We start from the raw sequence: 13934 nt of genomic DNA on the forward strand, positions 1-13934 counted from the left end.
AAATGTAGTCTGCCATCACTTTGATGAAGCCAACTGGCTTTCTTTTTCACTTTTCTAGCTGTCATTAATTAATGGACAGTTGGGGGCAGCTAAGTGGTGCAGTGGATAGAGCACCAGCCCTGAATTCAGGAGGACCTGAGTTCAAATCTGGTCTCAGACACTTAACACTTCCTAGCTGTGTGACCCTGGGCAAGTCACTTAACCCCAGCCTGGGGGGGGAGGAAATTAATAGACAGTAATGTGGGCATAATATATGGGGTCTTATGTGTGGGTGCTAGTAATACACCTTAGAATTTAATCAGACTCATGAGCTTTCGATTTTTGATAGTGTGCCATTTTCTTTGTCAGAACATTTGCCCTCCTGCTCTGATTCCTCTCGAGTTACCTAGAGTTTCCTCTAGGTGGCAGAGGAAAGATCTGGATCCAGAGTCAGGATGACCAGAGTTCAAATGTGGCTTCAGACACTTAGTAGTTGAGCAAGTCACAACATCTGTCATACTTAGTTACCTCAATTATAAAATGGAGATAACAGCCCCCTACCTTGCAAGATATTATGAAGAGCAGATGAGTATTTGTAAAACATCCCCTTTTCATCTCAACTCAGCCTTCACAGTATTTTAGATGTTAGTAGTGGCTCAATAATTAACACCTGGAAAACAAATGGATGAGTGAAAAATCATATAGCCTAGCACTGTGCAAGGTTCTGGGAATATAAATGCAAAAATAAAGCTCCCTGCCCTCTCAAGGAGCTTACACACCACATATCGCCAACAGAGGACTAGACTGTCAGTGTCTCTTCATTTGTTTTTTTCTTCAAGAAACCATACAAAAAGCACCATACTAGGTTCTGCCAAATACTTTAATTATTTACAGATGATTTTGGAGATTATCTGAAGCTAAAAAGTGATCACTTTGGATGACATGTCTCAAGTCTGGATCTCGACAGGATATATACCAAGTTAAAATTTAATAACTTGTACTTATGGTAAAGCTGGTGTTTTGATAGTTTTGGATTGTAGCCCAGTTCTGAGAAATATGTTGAGAAAAATTGAGTACCATGAAGCAAAAATTCAGTGAAACTAAATTAGGAACACTCATTTTCCTTTTGAAAAGGAAGGTGGTTGGAAGCTTGATGCTGTTCTGGTTGGGTATCTTAAAGCAGAATCATCTCTGATAAAGATGTCTTTTTTTAAAAATTAATTTTATAATTATAATTTTTTTGACAGTACATATGCATGGGTAATTATTTTTTTTTACAATATTATCCACTTTTCCAAATTTTCCCCTCCCTCTACTCTTTCACCTAGGTGACAGGCAATCCCATATATATTAAATGTGTTACAATATAACCTACATACAACATATGTGTGTAAAATCAAATTTCTTGTTGCACGGTAAGAATTGGATTCCGAAGGTATAAGTAACCTGGGTAGAAAGACAATAGTGCAAACATTTTACACTCATTTCCCAGTGTTCCTTCTCTGGGTGTAGCTGTTTCTGTCCATCATTGATCAACTGGAACTGAATTAGATCTTCTTTATGTTGAAGATTTCCACTTCCATCAGAATACATCCTCATACAGTATCTTTGGTGAAGTATTTAATGATCTCCTGGTTCTGCTCGTTTCACTCAGCATCAGTTGATGTAAGTCTCTCCAAGCCTCTCTGTATTCCTCCTGCTGGTCATTTCTTACAGAGCAATAATATTCCATAACCTTCATATACCACAATTTACCCAACCATTCTCCAGTCGATGGGCATCCATTCATTTTCCAGTTTCTACTCACTACAAAAAGAGCTGCCACAAACATTTTGGCACATACAGGTCCCTTTCCCTTCTGATAAAGATGTCTTAAAACTGTAGTCTATCAGTTTCTGACTTTGTGAAGTCTATGGCAGGGCTTGCTCAAGGCAATATGGAGAAAAGGAGGCAAGGCTGCAGAATGAGATCTGAAAACAAAGAACACTCTTATCTAGTTGGATTTTTTCCATCACACATAAAAGGATTGGACTAAAACCATCATGCAATTACATCACCCAAAGACTAGGCTTAACTCCAGTTCCTTGCCTCAGGTTAGTGCTGCAGAAGCACATATGGAGGGAGCCCTGGAAATAGCCTTACCAAATGAATGTGGTGGGAGAGAGAATCTGGCACATAGGCTGAAAATATATGAGTAAAGAAAAAAAAAAAAGTCCTAATATAGAAAAGAAATACTCAATTAACTAGAAGCCCTAGAAGTAAATTCAGGAGAGTAATTCAAGTAGAACCTATTTAATGTCTTAGTTATAGGGACTCTTAGAGGATCTATAAGAAATAAACCAGACTTATTTCCAAGAATTTAGAGCAGGGGGTGGGAAGCTAGGGGTGGGGGAAGAGAAAGTGGGAAACAAGACAAAAATGGAAAATTTATTCAAGTGATGAATTCTCAAAAACAGAATGAGGAAATGAGACAAAATTTAAAATCATTCATTAGAAGAAAAAATGGGAAATTTACTATCAAAAACAAGATGGGAAGAGTTAATTTAAGAGTATTCTGCAAAATAAAATCTGTACTTGAAAATGCCAAAATCATTCAGAGCAAAGTAAAAATAGAATTTACCACCCAACCCCCAAAAGAAACTCAAAAACATCCAAGAATATCATAACCAAAATCCTTAGCTTCCAGGCCAAAGAAAAAACTTGAATTTAAAAAGCTCAAGTAACAATCACAGAAGAATATATTGTAAACTACCTGATAAAGAGGAATTTTTGGAATTCAAATTTTTAAAAGGCTTACAAAAATGACATTTTTCAAAACTAGTTATTTTATGGTGAAGGTGGGGGGAAGGATAGATCTTCCCTACCAAAGAAGACTTGAAACTTGGGAAATATTTTAAAATAAACATTAGACACAAGAAAAATGTAGAAAGGTAACTACATGTGAGTCATTTGAAATGGCTAAGTAATGATCTTGGAATTACTTTTTACTAAGAAAGAGAGAACTCTTGAGAAATCTTTACAATCCAGCTATCTTCAAGCTTTACAGAGAATGAAAAAGAAATGAACAAACTAGGATTCTTGTGTAATTTTTTTGTTAATTTTTTTAAAAAGAAAAAAAAAAAGCTGGGGAGTAATGGTTAGGGAATAAGTGAAGAAAATAGAATTTACCACTGATAATTGGGACTTTCCAGAAGCAATATGCAGACAGAGATAAAACCTCTTAGAACTGGTAAAAAAAAAAAAAAAAAGGTTTAAATGTACTCAAGAATTTGGAAATCTGTTAGATTCAGTAGGGAAATAGACAGTAGCATGAGGAAAATCTAAAAAGAGTAGAATGGTCATAGGAAGCTAGTAACACAAATTTCAGCAATGAGAAGATTAAAAAAAAGTGTTGGAACTTATGAGGTTGAGTGAAGAAGAAAGATAGAAGCTGGATAAAACCACTCTAATGGCAAAATACTGGTGCTGATTTTAATCTTTTACCTCCCCTTTTTTGCAAAGAAGTCTGGGGGCAAAGGATTTATGACAGGGGGAATGTGAAATTGTTGCAAATTGGATGAACCTACAAAACAAATGGGTATCAATGTGAATTAGCAATCAGTTAATGTTAGACTTGCTAAGATTAGGGATCTAATAAGTTGTTTACAAGAAATATTTAAAATAACATTCACACTTAAAATGAGCTGGGGTGGAATTCAATGTGACTTGTGAATTATGATCTCAAACTAAAAAACAAAATTGTAAGACATAAAGAAGCTATTATGCTTAAAGACATAATAAACAATAAACATGGTGACTAGATTTGTGAAGTTATCATTAAAGAAATCGCCATGATAAGGAAACTACCTATTCAGGTTGTGATCTCTGCAAATCAAAGAATTACTTACAGCCCTTGGAAAATTAAATGATTTGCTCAGCTGGTATTCACAAGGTAGATTTGAATGCAGCTCTTCCTGGCTTTGAAGACATATTTTTATCCTTTATACAATATTTTGTGCCAAGTAGTTAAAGAATAAGCAACTTTGAATCACTCAGAGAAATAAAGACTGCAATACTATGACAGTAGGAGACTTCAGTGCTCACCTTTCAGATCTAGACAAATCTAAATGGATAGAACATCAGCCATGAAGTCAGGAAGACCTGAGTCTCAGAAAATTAATACTTCCTAGATGGGTGACCCTAGGCAAGTCATTTAACCCCAATTGCTTCAGCAAAATTAAAAAAAAAAAAAAAAAGTTATGGACCTAAAGTAGAAGTTTACAAAAGTTAACCATGATAAACCTCTAATGATTACTGAATGAGAGTCAAAAAAAGTTATGACTGTGATTTTTGCATGACCGCAATACAAAAATTGATTATGTGCTAGGGTATAAAGAACTGTGCAATGAAAAAAGACAGGAATTGTAAGTAGTAAGTAGTAAACATTTTGTGCTTTACCAAATCATAAAAACTATAATCGATAAAGGGCCTCTGAAAAAAAAATCCATTAAATGGAGACTAAGGTGATGGAATTGATGGAGTACTGAATCTGGATTCAGGATAATTGACTTCAAATATGACTACAGACAGTAGCTTTGTGACTCTATAAAAATTATTTAATCTCTGCTTACCTTGTAATAAGGAGGATAACAACATCTACTCCTGAGGGTAATGAGGAGGAAAATGAGATGGTGTATATAATGACTAGCATTATACATATAATCGAAAAACACTACAATTCTTTCCAGAAAGATCAAATAAGCCCTTGCTACATACAGTCTTTGACTGTATTATATATATATATAAAACATGTATAATATAAGCATACACATATACATAGATAAGCACACACACATACACACATGGGCATATGTGGTTTGTGTGTGTGTGTATGTTTGAGACAAGTGACCCATTGAGTTTACCAAATGAATTCTTATCCTAACTTATGGGGTTAATACTCACTGTATATGAACAAAACCACTTACATTAATAGTTAATACACAGGACAATTGTATATACAAAAAAAAATTCACTTAAAATCATGAAAAATTTTTTAAAAGTTATTTCATAATGTGTAATTAATTATAGCTTACAATTCTTTGTGAATAAACCTAGGAACAAGATAAAAATCTGTACAGTACAGGGTCTGTTGGAGTTAAAACCAGAGTCTCTTGCTCACAAGTTTAGCATCTCTGGCAGGTTGATGAGGGATACATCATAGTACTTTGCCTTGAATTTTTTTTTTTTTTTTTTTCCATATGGTTTATTATGCAGGCTGTGGTAGGTCTGGTAGAGAGCCATAAAATATGGCTTAAGACTTTCCAAAGTGGGGGGCAGCTAGGGGGTGCAGTGGATGGTGCACCAGCCTTAAATTCAGGAGGACCCCAGTTCAAATGTGGTCTCAGACACTTCCTAACTGTGTGACCCTGGGCAAGTCACTTAACCCCAGCCTCAGGGAAAAAAAAAAAAAAAAAGACTTGCCAAAGTGTATCTTGTTTTTGGATTGATGATTCAGGCCAGTTTTTCCCAGTCATTGTATAGTGTGCTTTATAAAAGGCAGTTTTCCTAGTAACTGATGGCAAATATTTCAGGTGTGGGTCAACATCAATTAAACTTTATTCTCCCAGAAATATTACTAAATTTCCACTTTAGAATTGTCCTGTTGCTGATGCAAGAGACCCTGAGGGAGAAACTGGTTGGATTATTAGTTCTCTGAGGTCAAAAGCAACCATTTTCAACATCAGGTACTCCATTCTTACTTTTTTGTGTGTTTGTGTCATCTGTGTTGTACAGAAACTCAGCCACTTCTCCTAGTAAATTTATTTATTTTTAATACATTCATAAATTACTTTATGAATCATGTTGGAAGAAAAAATAAGAGCAAAAGAGAAAAACATGGGAGAGAAAAAGAAAAAAAAGAAGTGAACATAGCATGAGTTGATTTACACTCAGTCTCTTTGTCCTTTTTCTGGATACAGATGGCATTTTCTGTCCAAAGTTTATTGAGATTGTCTTGGATCACTTTACCCCTGAGAAGAATCAAACCTTTCATACTTGATTATCACACATTCTTGCTGTTATTTGTTGAGATCAGCACAACACAAATGGTCCAGTGGCGGTTGCAGGTGAAAATAAGGAGATGGGGTTGCTGATAATTCAACAGAACCATTTATTAAGAGAAATCATGTTGCTTATAGATCTTAAAACTATATATTATGGAAAGCATTGATATGTGAGCAACCTTGGTTTCTGTTTTCTATGATCTAACTCTCTGAAGCATGTTGTTAGTTTCTAGAGGCTCCGTCTTATGTAAAGTTCACAATGCCCCAGTAAATGTGCCAGGACCTTATGTTTCCTCATGATTTCAAGCTTAAATGCACTCTTTTTTTTTTTTTTTTTTTTTCCTGAGGCTGGGGTTAAGTGACTCGCCCAGGGTCACACAGCCAGGAAGTGTTAAGTGTCTGAGACCAGATTTGAACTCAGGTCCTCCTGAATTCAAGGTTGGTGCTCTATCCACTGAGCACCTAGCTGCCTCTTAAATGCACTCTTGATAAATCTTAGGAGAAGGGGAACATCCCTATCAGTGAAGTTTCTAGCTTCCTGGGAGTTCTCTACAGTTATTGTGTACAACGTATTTCTGTTACTGCTTGTTTAGGTCAGCATCAGTTGTTTTTTTTTTTTTTTTTTTTTTTTTCAGAGGCAATTGGAGTTAAGTGACTTGCCCAGGGTCACACAAGCCAGGAGGTGTTAAGTGTCTGAGGTTAGATTTGAACTCAGGTCCTCCTGGCTTTAGGGCTGCTACTCTATCCACTGTGCCCCTTTCATGAGGGGCCTTTAAATTTTCTGATAGTAAGGAAAATGCAAAATGTTGCACATCATCTGGGTGTAATTTTATGGTATAAAAACAATCTTTTAGGTCTATAATCCATAAAGGTCAGTGTTTTGGTTCCATTATTGGAGTCCTGGTTGTAGAGGTCTTCCATGACCTCATTTACTTTTCTTAAGTCTGTTAACATTCTTCATTTCCCTGACTTCTTTTTTATAGCAACTATTGGAGAATTATATGGACTATTTGTTTTTACTAGGCAGTCTGTTTGTAACTGTTCTCATATTATTTCTCTAAGGGCGATTAATTTCTCTTTATTTAGGGGCCATTGTTCAACCCAAATGGGATCAGTATTTTTCTAATTTATCAGCATGCTTTTTTGAAAGCCCTTAAACAGTGACCCTCATCAAAAATTTGTTTGATGGTGACTTTCATATCTTGTAAAATGTCCTGTCTCCATAATGCCACAGGGAAAGACTCTAATTTTAGTAAAGCTGAAAATACCTTGTTCTGTTATCTATTCTCCAATTTAGTTTTCTCTTACTCTTTTCTGGCCTATTTATTTTCCCTACTTCTTGCATATTGATATCACCCTTCTCTGCTTCCCATGACCCATTGAGCACTGTTTATAACTGACTAATCAGTTATAAACTCCAGTGTCTATTAATCCCTGAATATATCCTCCCACCTCAAGAATCATTATGGGTCTATGCTCTACTATTTCTTGGACCCAGTATATTTCTTCTGATTCTTTGTACATATTAATAGTTTTAAAATCTTATCTCCAGGGATGATGTAAAAAGGTTGTAGCCCTATATTAAATATTCTTACCTTAAATTTCCCTTCATCTATTTCATTAATTATGTGCTCTGTCATAATTTTTGTGAATTGTGCTTCTTCTGTGAGTGTTATTACTTTTCTGCATTTTATTTTCTGATTGTATTATTTCTTGTTTTTTTTGTGCTAAGGGGAACACTTTCTACTCTTCTTTTATTCATATTGCCTTTTCCATTAGTGTCTTCTGCAATTTCCTCTTTTCTTTGTTTTAGTTGAAAGTTTACAAAGGTATTGTTGGCTCCATGCTGTGTCATTTGTACTGCTCAGGTTAATTGGAAAGGGCCTGGAGCTAGGCCCCAAACAAAGTTTCTCTAATTATGTTTGCATTCTTCAATGGAACTCTTTTTTTTTTTTTTTTTCACTTTGGATATACTAAAAGTGACCTAGATTGCTTACACATTGGAAATAACTTCCCTTAGGCTCTTGGGCCTTATTGAAATAGTCTAGGTTTTCTGTTGTCATTCATGACAGCTGCATTAAACAAGACAATACTCACTCCCACACGTTCATGAATTAAATCCTCAATTCCAGCATCCTTTGAAAGTGTAGAAAAAGCTCTTTTATAATCTATGGTGCAATTTTCCAAAGCCAGTTGTCTAAATAAAAGATCTGATGCTAGTCCTCCACTTATGATCCTATCAACGAATAGTTGTCATTTTAATACAAAATCTGCAAAGCTCTCCCGAGGTCGTTGTATTATCTTTTTTTCCCCCCCTTGTATTATTTTTACAAAGGATTGCTTTTGGTCTTTTGGTGCTATTATTTATTTCCATGCTCCTATGGCACAATTTGCTATTTTTAGTACACTTGAAGTGTGTATCCTAAATGTTTTTGGGGATTAGAATTGTTTTCTACTCCTGCCAACTGATCATAAACTGCTCCTGTCCTTCCCTGGGTCATTATGTTATTCATAGCTTGCTCATGGTACTTGTTTGCAAATTCTACCAGCCTCTGGTGATTGTCTCCTGGTGACAGAGGTAGCTTTGCTAATTGTCTTGAATCATATGGTGTTAATACTTGGGAGGCCAGATGGTCAAGAAGAGGCAGCTCATAGATGCTGAGCCATATTCAACAATACCTTTCTTTAGTTCTTTGACTATACCTAAATTCAAAACTTCAAATGATGTTGTCTTTCTATGACTACAGGACAACACAAAGTGCTATTTTTGAATTCAGAAAGACTTCTCCCTGCTCTTTCACTCTTTGAAAAGTTTTTTGGATTGATATGAAGCTTTCTAACTTATAATCTTTTGGTTTTTGAGCTGATTCTTCTATTGCTCCACTGGGTGGTGCAAGTCTACTAAAGCTGGGAAAAGATAGAATGACAGGATAAAACAGAACCACAGGTGGACTAGGCCATTCTTCCTCTTTCTGTGTCTGCTTACTTTCTTTCTGACTATTTAAATCTAGATTTCTAACTTCCTGCAATTCTTCTGACTCAGTTAAGCATATTTTTATGATCTTGTAAAGTGAAAACATTTCTACCAGAAATGGTTCTGGTTCTATCTCAAAACAATATGCCTTTAAAGTTATTTGTCCCTTTCTTGGGAACCATGGTGAGCTTGCATAAACTGTTTCTAAAATATTTTCCTGCATTCCTTTTGTGTATTTCTAAACCTTTTTCTTTAGCCAATTTTTAAAAAAGTTTTATGTCAGGACATAATTAATGAAATAGCATCATTCCTTTTTATATCATCCCTGGAGATAAGATTTTAAAACTATTAATACTATTAGGATACAAAGAATCAGAAGAAATATACTGGTCCAAGAAATAGAAGAAGATAGACCCATAATGATTATTGAGGTAGAAGGATATATTCAGGGATTAATAGAACTGGAGTTTATAACTGCTTAGTCAGTTATAAACAGTGCTCAATGGGTCATGGGAAGCAGAGGAGGGTGATAGCAGGGTTTCTGAGTTCCTTAGAAATCTCTTTCCCGGGACCTGTATGTGCCAAAATGTTTGTGGCAGTTCTTTTTGTAGTGGCCAGAAACTAGAAAATGAATGGATGCCCATCAGTTGGAGAATAGTTGGGTAAATTATGGTATATGAAGGTTATGGAATATTATTGCTCTGTAAGAAAAGACCAGCAGGAGGAATACAAGAGGCTTGGAGAGACTTACATCAACTGTTGCTGAGTGAAATGAACAGAACCAGAAGATCACTGTACACTTCAATGCTGTATGAAGAGGTATTCTGATGGAAGTGGAAATCTTCAACATAGAGAAAAGCCAACTCACTTCCAGCTGATCAATGATGGACAGAAACAACTACACCCAGAGAAGAAACACTGGGAAGTGAATGTAAATTGTTAGCACTATGTCTATCTACCCAGGTTACTTATACCTTCGGAATCCAATACTTAACGTGCAACAAGAAAATGGTATTTACACACATATATAGTATCTAGGTTATACTGTAATACATGTAAAATGTATGGGATTGCCTGTCATCGGGGGGAAGGAGTGGAGGGAGGGAGGGGGAAATTTGGAAAAATGAATACAAGGGATAATGTTAAAAAAAAATTACTCATGTATATGTACTGTCAAAAATATTTTATAATTATATAAAAAAAGTGAATATCAGCAAAAAAATCTCTTTCCCCATGTTACACCTGATTCTATGCTTGGACCTATGGATGAGAAAACTAAACTACATCAAAGATTGGCTACTCCTCAAGTTTTCTGCTTACCATGATTCAGATGCCCTCCATGGGGTTTTACAGAGTCTTCAAGGAGGTTTCTTTGTCTGAAGGAATACTCTAGCAATTTGTCCCTGTGCAGGGTGCCACTTGCTGCAACAGGGCTTCCGTACTCAGCAACCTAGCTAACAAGAGAATGAGTGCGGGGTGCAATAAGCAGAGCCAGTTTATTATTAGATCATATAAACTTTTATACCCCAAACTGCATTATTAGAATATGAGAAAAAATAGACTTGGTCATGTCCTCATATCCACATGTTAGTGGCAAGTTTCATGTTACCTTGAGGTAAAACCCTGAAGCCAGGCATTTGTGCCATAATTTCAGGAACTTATGAAAAATCATTCGAAAGGTATGTGCCATTGGAAAGATAAGTGAGCTCAGCAAAAGTATTTTGATCCTGAACTCTCCACAATAGACCATGGAAAAGAGGTACAATTGCTTTATCTTTGGCCCATGATTTCTATTTGGGGAAGTCTGAGAAGTTGTGGGGATTGAAGAAAACGTATAGTCTGCCATCTTGTGGCAGAAGTCCTCAATAAGCCTTTTGGAGTGATTATTCAGCGTTCTGAAGTTTTTCAAAGGTGGGTTCCTTTACATTACTGTGGTTATCATGGATATTGTTCTGGTTCTACTCACTACAATCTGCATCATTTACATGAATTTTTTCAAGTTTTTCTTAATCTTTTTTTTCATTTCTTATGGCACAAACACCTTCCATTACAATTATGTACAATTACTCAGCTCTTTCCCACGTGCAGGGAACACTATTTTGATGACACTTTGTTGTTATAATAAATGTACATATATTTTTCATCTATGTTTTTTTAGGGAATGTGCCTGATAGTGGCATTGATGAGGTGTTGGGTAACTAGCCTACGGGTAAGTATTGATAAGATTACTCCCTGAGGCAAGCAGGGAAGAGCACAGATGGGGATTAGCTCCAGCAGTCCCACTCCTAGGGAGGTCTTGGGTAGCTCCACCTTACTGTATCCAATTAGATGTCAAAACTCTGAAGTTAAATTTTCTCCCATAAATTTCCCCACGACCCATACTATCTTTACTGAAGCCCTTTTGGATTAGCCCACTTGTGGTCTCTTTCCTTCTATCCCCTCCCCCATGTCTCATGGTATCTTTTTTCTCTTTATAGCTAACTTTTTTAGGGTGCTAATGGCATGTTTCTGTATTCCCTTTCTCCTAGTTAATCGTGAGTTCCACTAGGGAACTTGGCTTTTCTATTTTTAACTATATGTTCTCCCAAATCTATTTCCTATTTACCATTTTTGGTGTTCACGGTATCTCTTCATTTTGTTGGTAACTTCTTCTCATAAATAAACCTACCTTTTTCTGGAAAGGCACGTTGAATTCTTCACATAAGCAAACCCCAGCATTTGGTGCCAGTTGTTCTCCTCAATCCACCATTTAGTGCTGCATCTCAAACGCATCGGCATTATTGGACTGAAGGGTTTGTACAGTTTCATAATCTTTTGAGTATAGTTCCAACCTGTTTTTGAAAATGGTCAGAATAATATAGTAGCCTATCAACAATGTAGTAGTGTATCTCTACTTCCAGAACTCTTCCAATTGCCATTTTAATCTTTTGTCATCTGTGCCAATCTGGTGTGAAGCATTCTTTTTTTTAAGAAAAAATTTTTTTTTAATTTTTAAAAAATTAATGTTATAGGGGGCAGCTAGGTGGTGCAGTGGATAGAGCACCAGCCTTGAATTCAGGAGGACCCGAGTTCAAATGTGGTCTCAGACACTTAATGCTTCCTAGCTCAGAAAAAAAAAATTGTTATAACATTTTTTTTTTTTTTTTTGACAATACATATGCATGGGTAATTGTTTTTACAACATTATCCCTTGCACTTCCTTCTGTTCCAAATTTTCCCCTCCTTCCCTCCATCCCCTCCCCTAGATGTCAGGCATTCCCATATATATTAAAGGTCATAGTATATTCTAGATACAATATATGTGTGCAGAACCAATTTTTTTTTCTTGTTGTTGCAAAGGAAGAATTGGATTCAAAAGGTAAAAATTAAAGGAGAGGCAGTTAGGTGGCACAGTGGATCTGAGCACCAGCTCTGAAGTCAGGAGGACCCGAGTTCAAATTTGACCTGAGACACTTAACACTTCCTAGCTGTGTGACCCCAGTTGCCTTATTGTTTACAAGGAGCTTTAAATGTCAAACAAGGATTTCTATTTGATTCTGGTGGTAATAAAGTGCCATTTTAGGGGCATGACATAGTCAGATAAACATCATTTTAGCAGTTAAATAGAGGACAGATCAGAAGAGAGAGACAAGTTCCAGAGACTAATTAGAATGCTCTTGCAGTAATCCAAGAAAGAAGTCATCAGGGTCTGAACTACTTTCTGTAAGTGAAGGGAAGGGGACATATACAAGAGTGTTATGTCATAGGGAAGAAACTAGAAGATTTAGCTATGGATTGGACATATGGAGGAAGAGTGAGAGGACACTAAGATTGTGAACCTGAATTACAGGGGGGATGGTGGTCTTTTATCAGTAACAGTAGGGAGGGTATGGGTAAATTATGAGTTGTTTTGCATATGGTGAGAGAGCCAATTTGGCATGTCAAAAGGCAGTCATACACAGTCGAGGGATTAGGATTTTATATACCAATCTGGTATTTGAATGCCAAAAGTACGTTTGCCAAAGACTATTTTACAGAGAACTTACACAGGTCAAGAGCTCACATAGTGGTCAGAAAAAGCAACACAAGTATCTCTCAGGGTATCTCTTAAGAACCTTGGAGTTGGTTGCATAACATGGGAAATACAGGCACAGGACCATCCACCATGACATGCCCTCATTAGAGAAGGTTAATATTGTGGATGTATGCTATCACTTCACTAGTTTCAATTAATTTTTTGACTTAATCTCTAGGGTTTTTTTAAGCAAACAATCATGTGATCTCCAAAATAGCAATATTCTTGGTTTTTTTGCTAATCAGTGATAACTGATATTCCTGTTTTATTCCTGATTTCATTAGGAAGGCTTCTAGTGTTTTTCTACTAGAGATGTTAGTTTTTGATTTTAGATAGCTTATCATATTAAGAAAATTCTGTTTACTTTATGATCTTGTTTCTCAATGTCTTTAACATGTGCTGTATTTTGCTAAAAATATTTTATGTATTTGATATAACCAAAGGATTTTGACTTTTGGTTATTAACAGTCGATTATTAAACTAACTCTGAATTCTTTGTATAAATCCAATATGGTCTTTTGACTATATGGTATTCTTTGATAATGTCATCTAATATTCATTATAGATAATAGGTTTTTTTCTGTCTAACTTCCAATTGGGTTTGTATATCTGGGCCATATTTCTCTCATTAATTTGGTAAAACTTTTTTTATTTAAAAGGAAATTGTTTCATGTATTTCATTGGTTTTTGAGTATTTGATAAAATGTGCACAAAAACCTATCTGAACTAGTTTTTTTCCTTTAGGACTTATGACTTGTTCAAGTTCTTAATTTTAAATTGCATCATTTTATAAGTGTTTATAGTATAGATGAGGAAGCCAAAGCATGGAGAGTGATTTACTTAGAATCCTATTGCTGATCTCTGATATAGGTTTCAAACCCATTTA

Source organism: Sminthopsis crassicaudata, chromosome 3 (assembly GCF_048593235.1).
Source record: "Sminthopsis crassicaudata isolate SCR6 chromosome 3, ASM4859323v1, whole genome shotgun sequence".
NCBI classification, from domain to species: domain Eukaryota; kingdom Metazoa; phylum Chordata; class Mammalia; order Dasyuromorphia; family Dasyuridae; genus Sminthopsis; species Sminthopsis crassicaudata.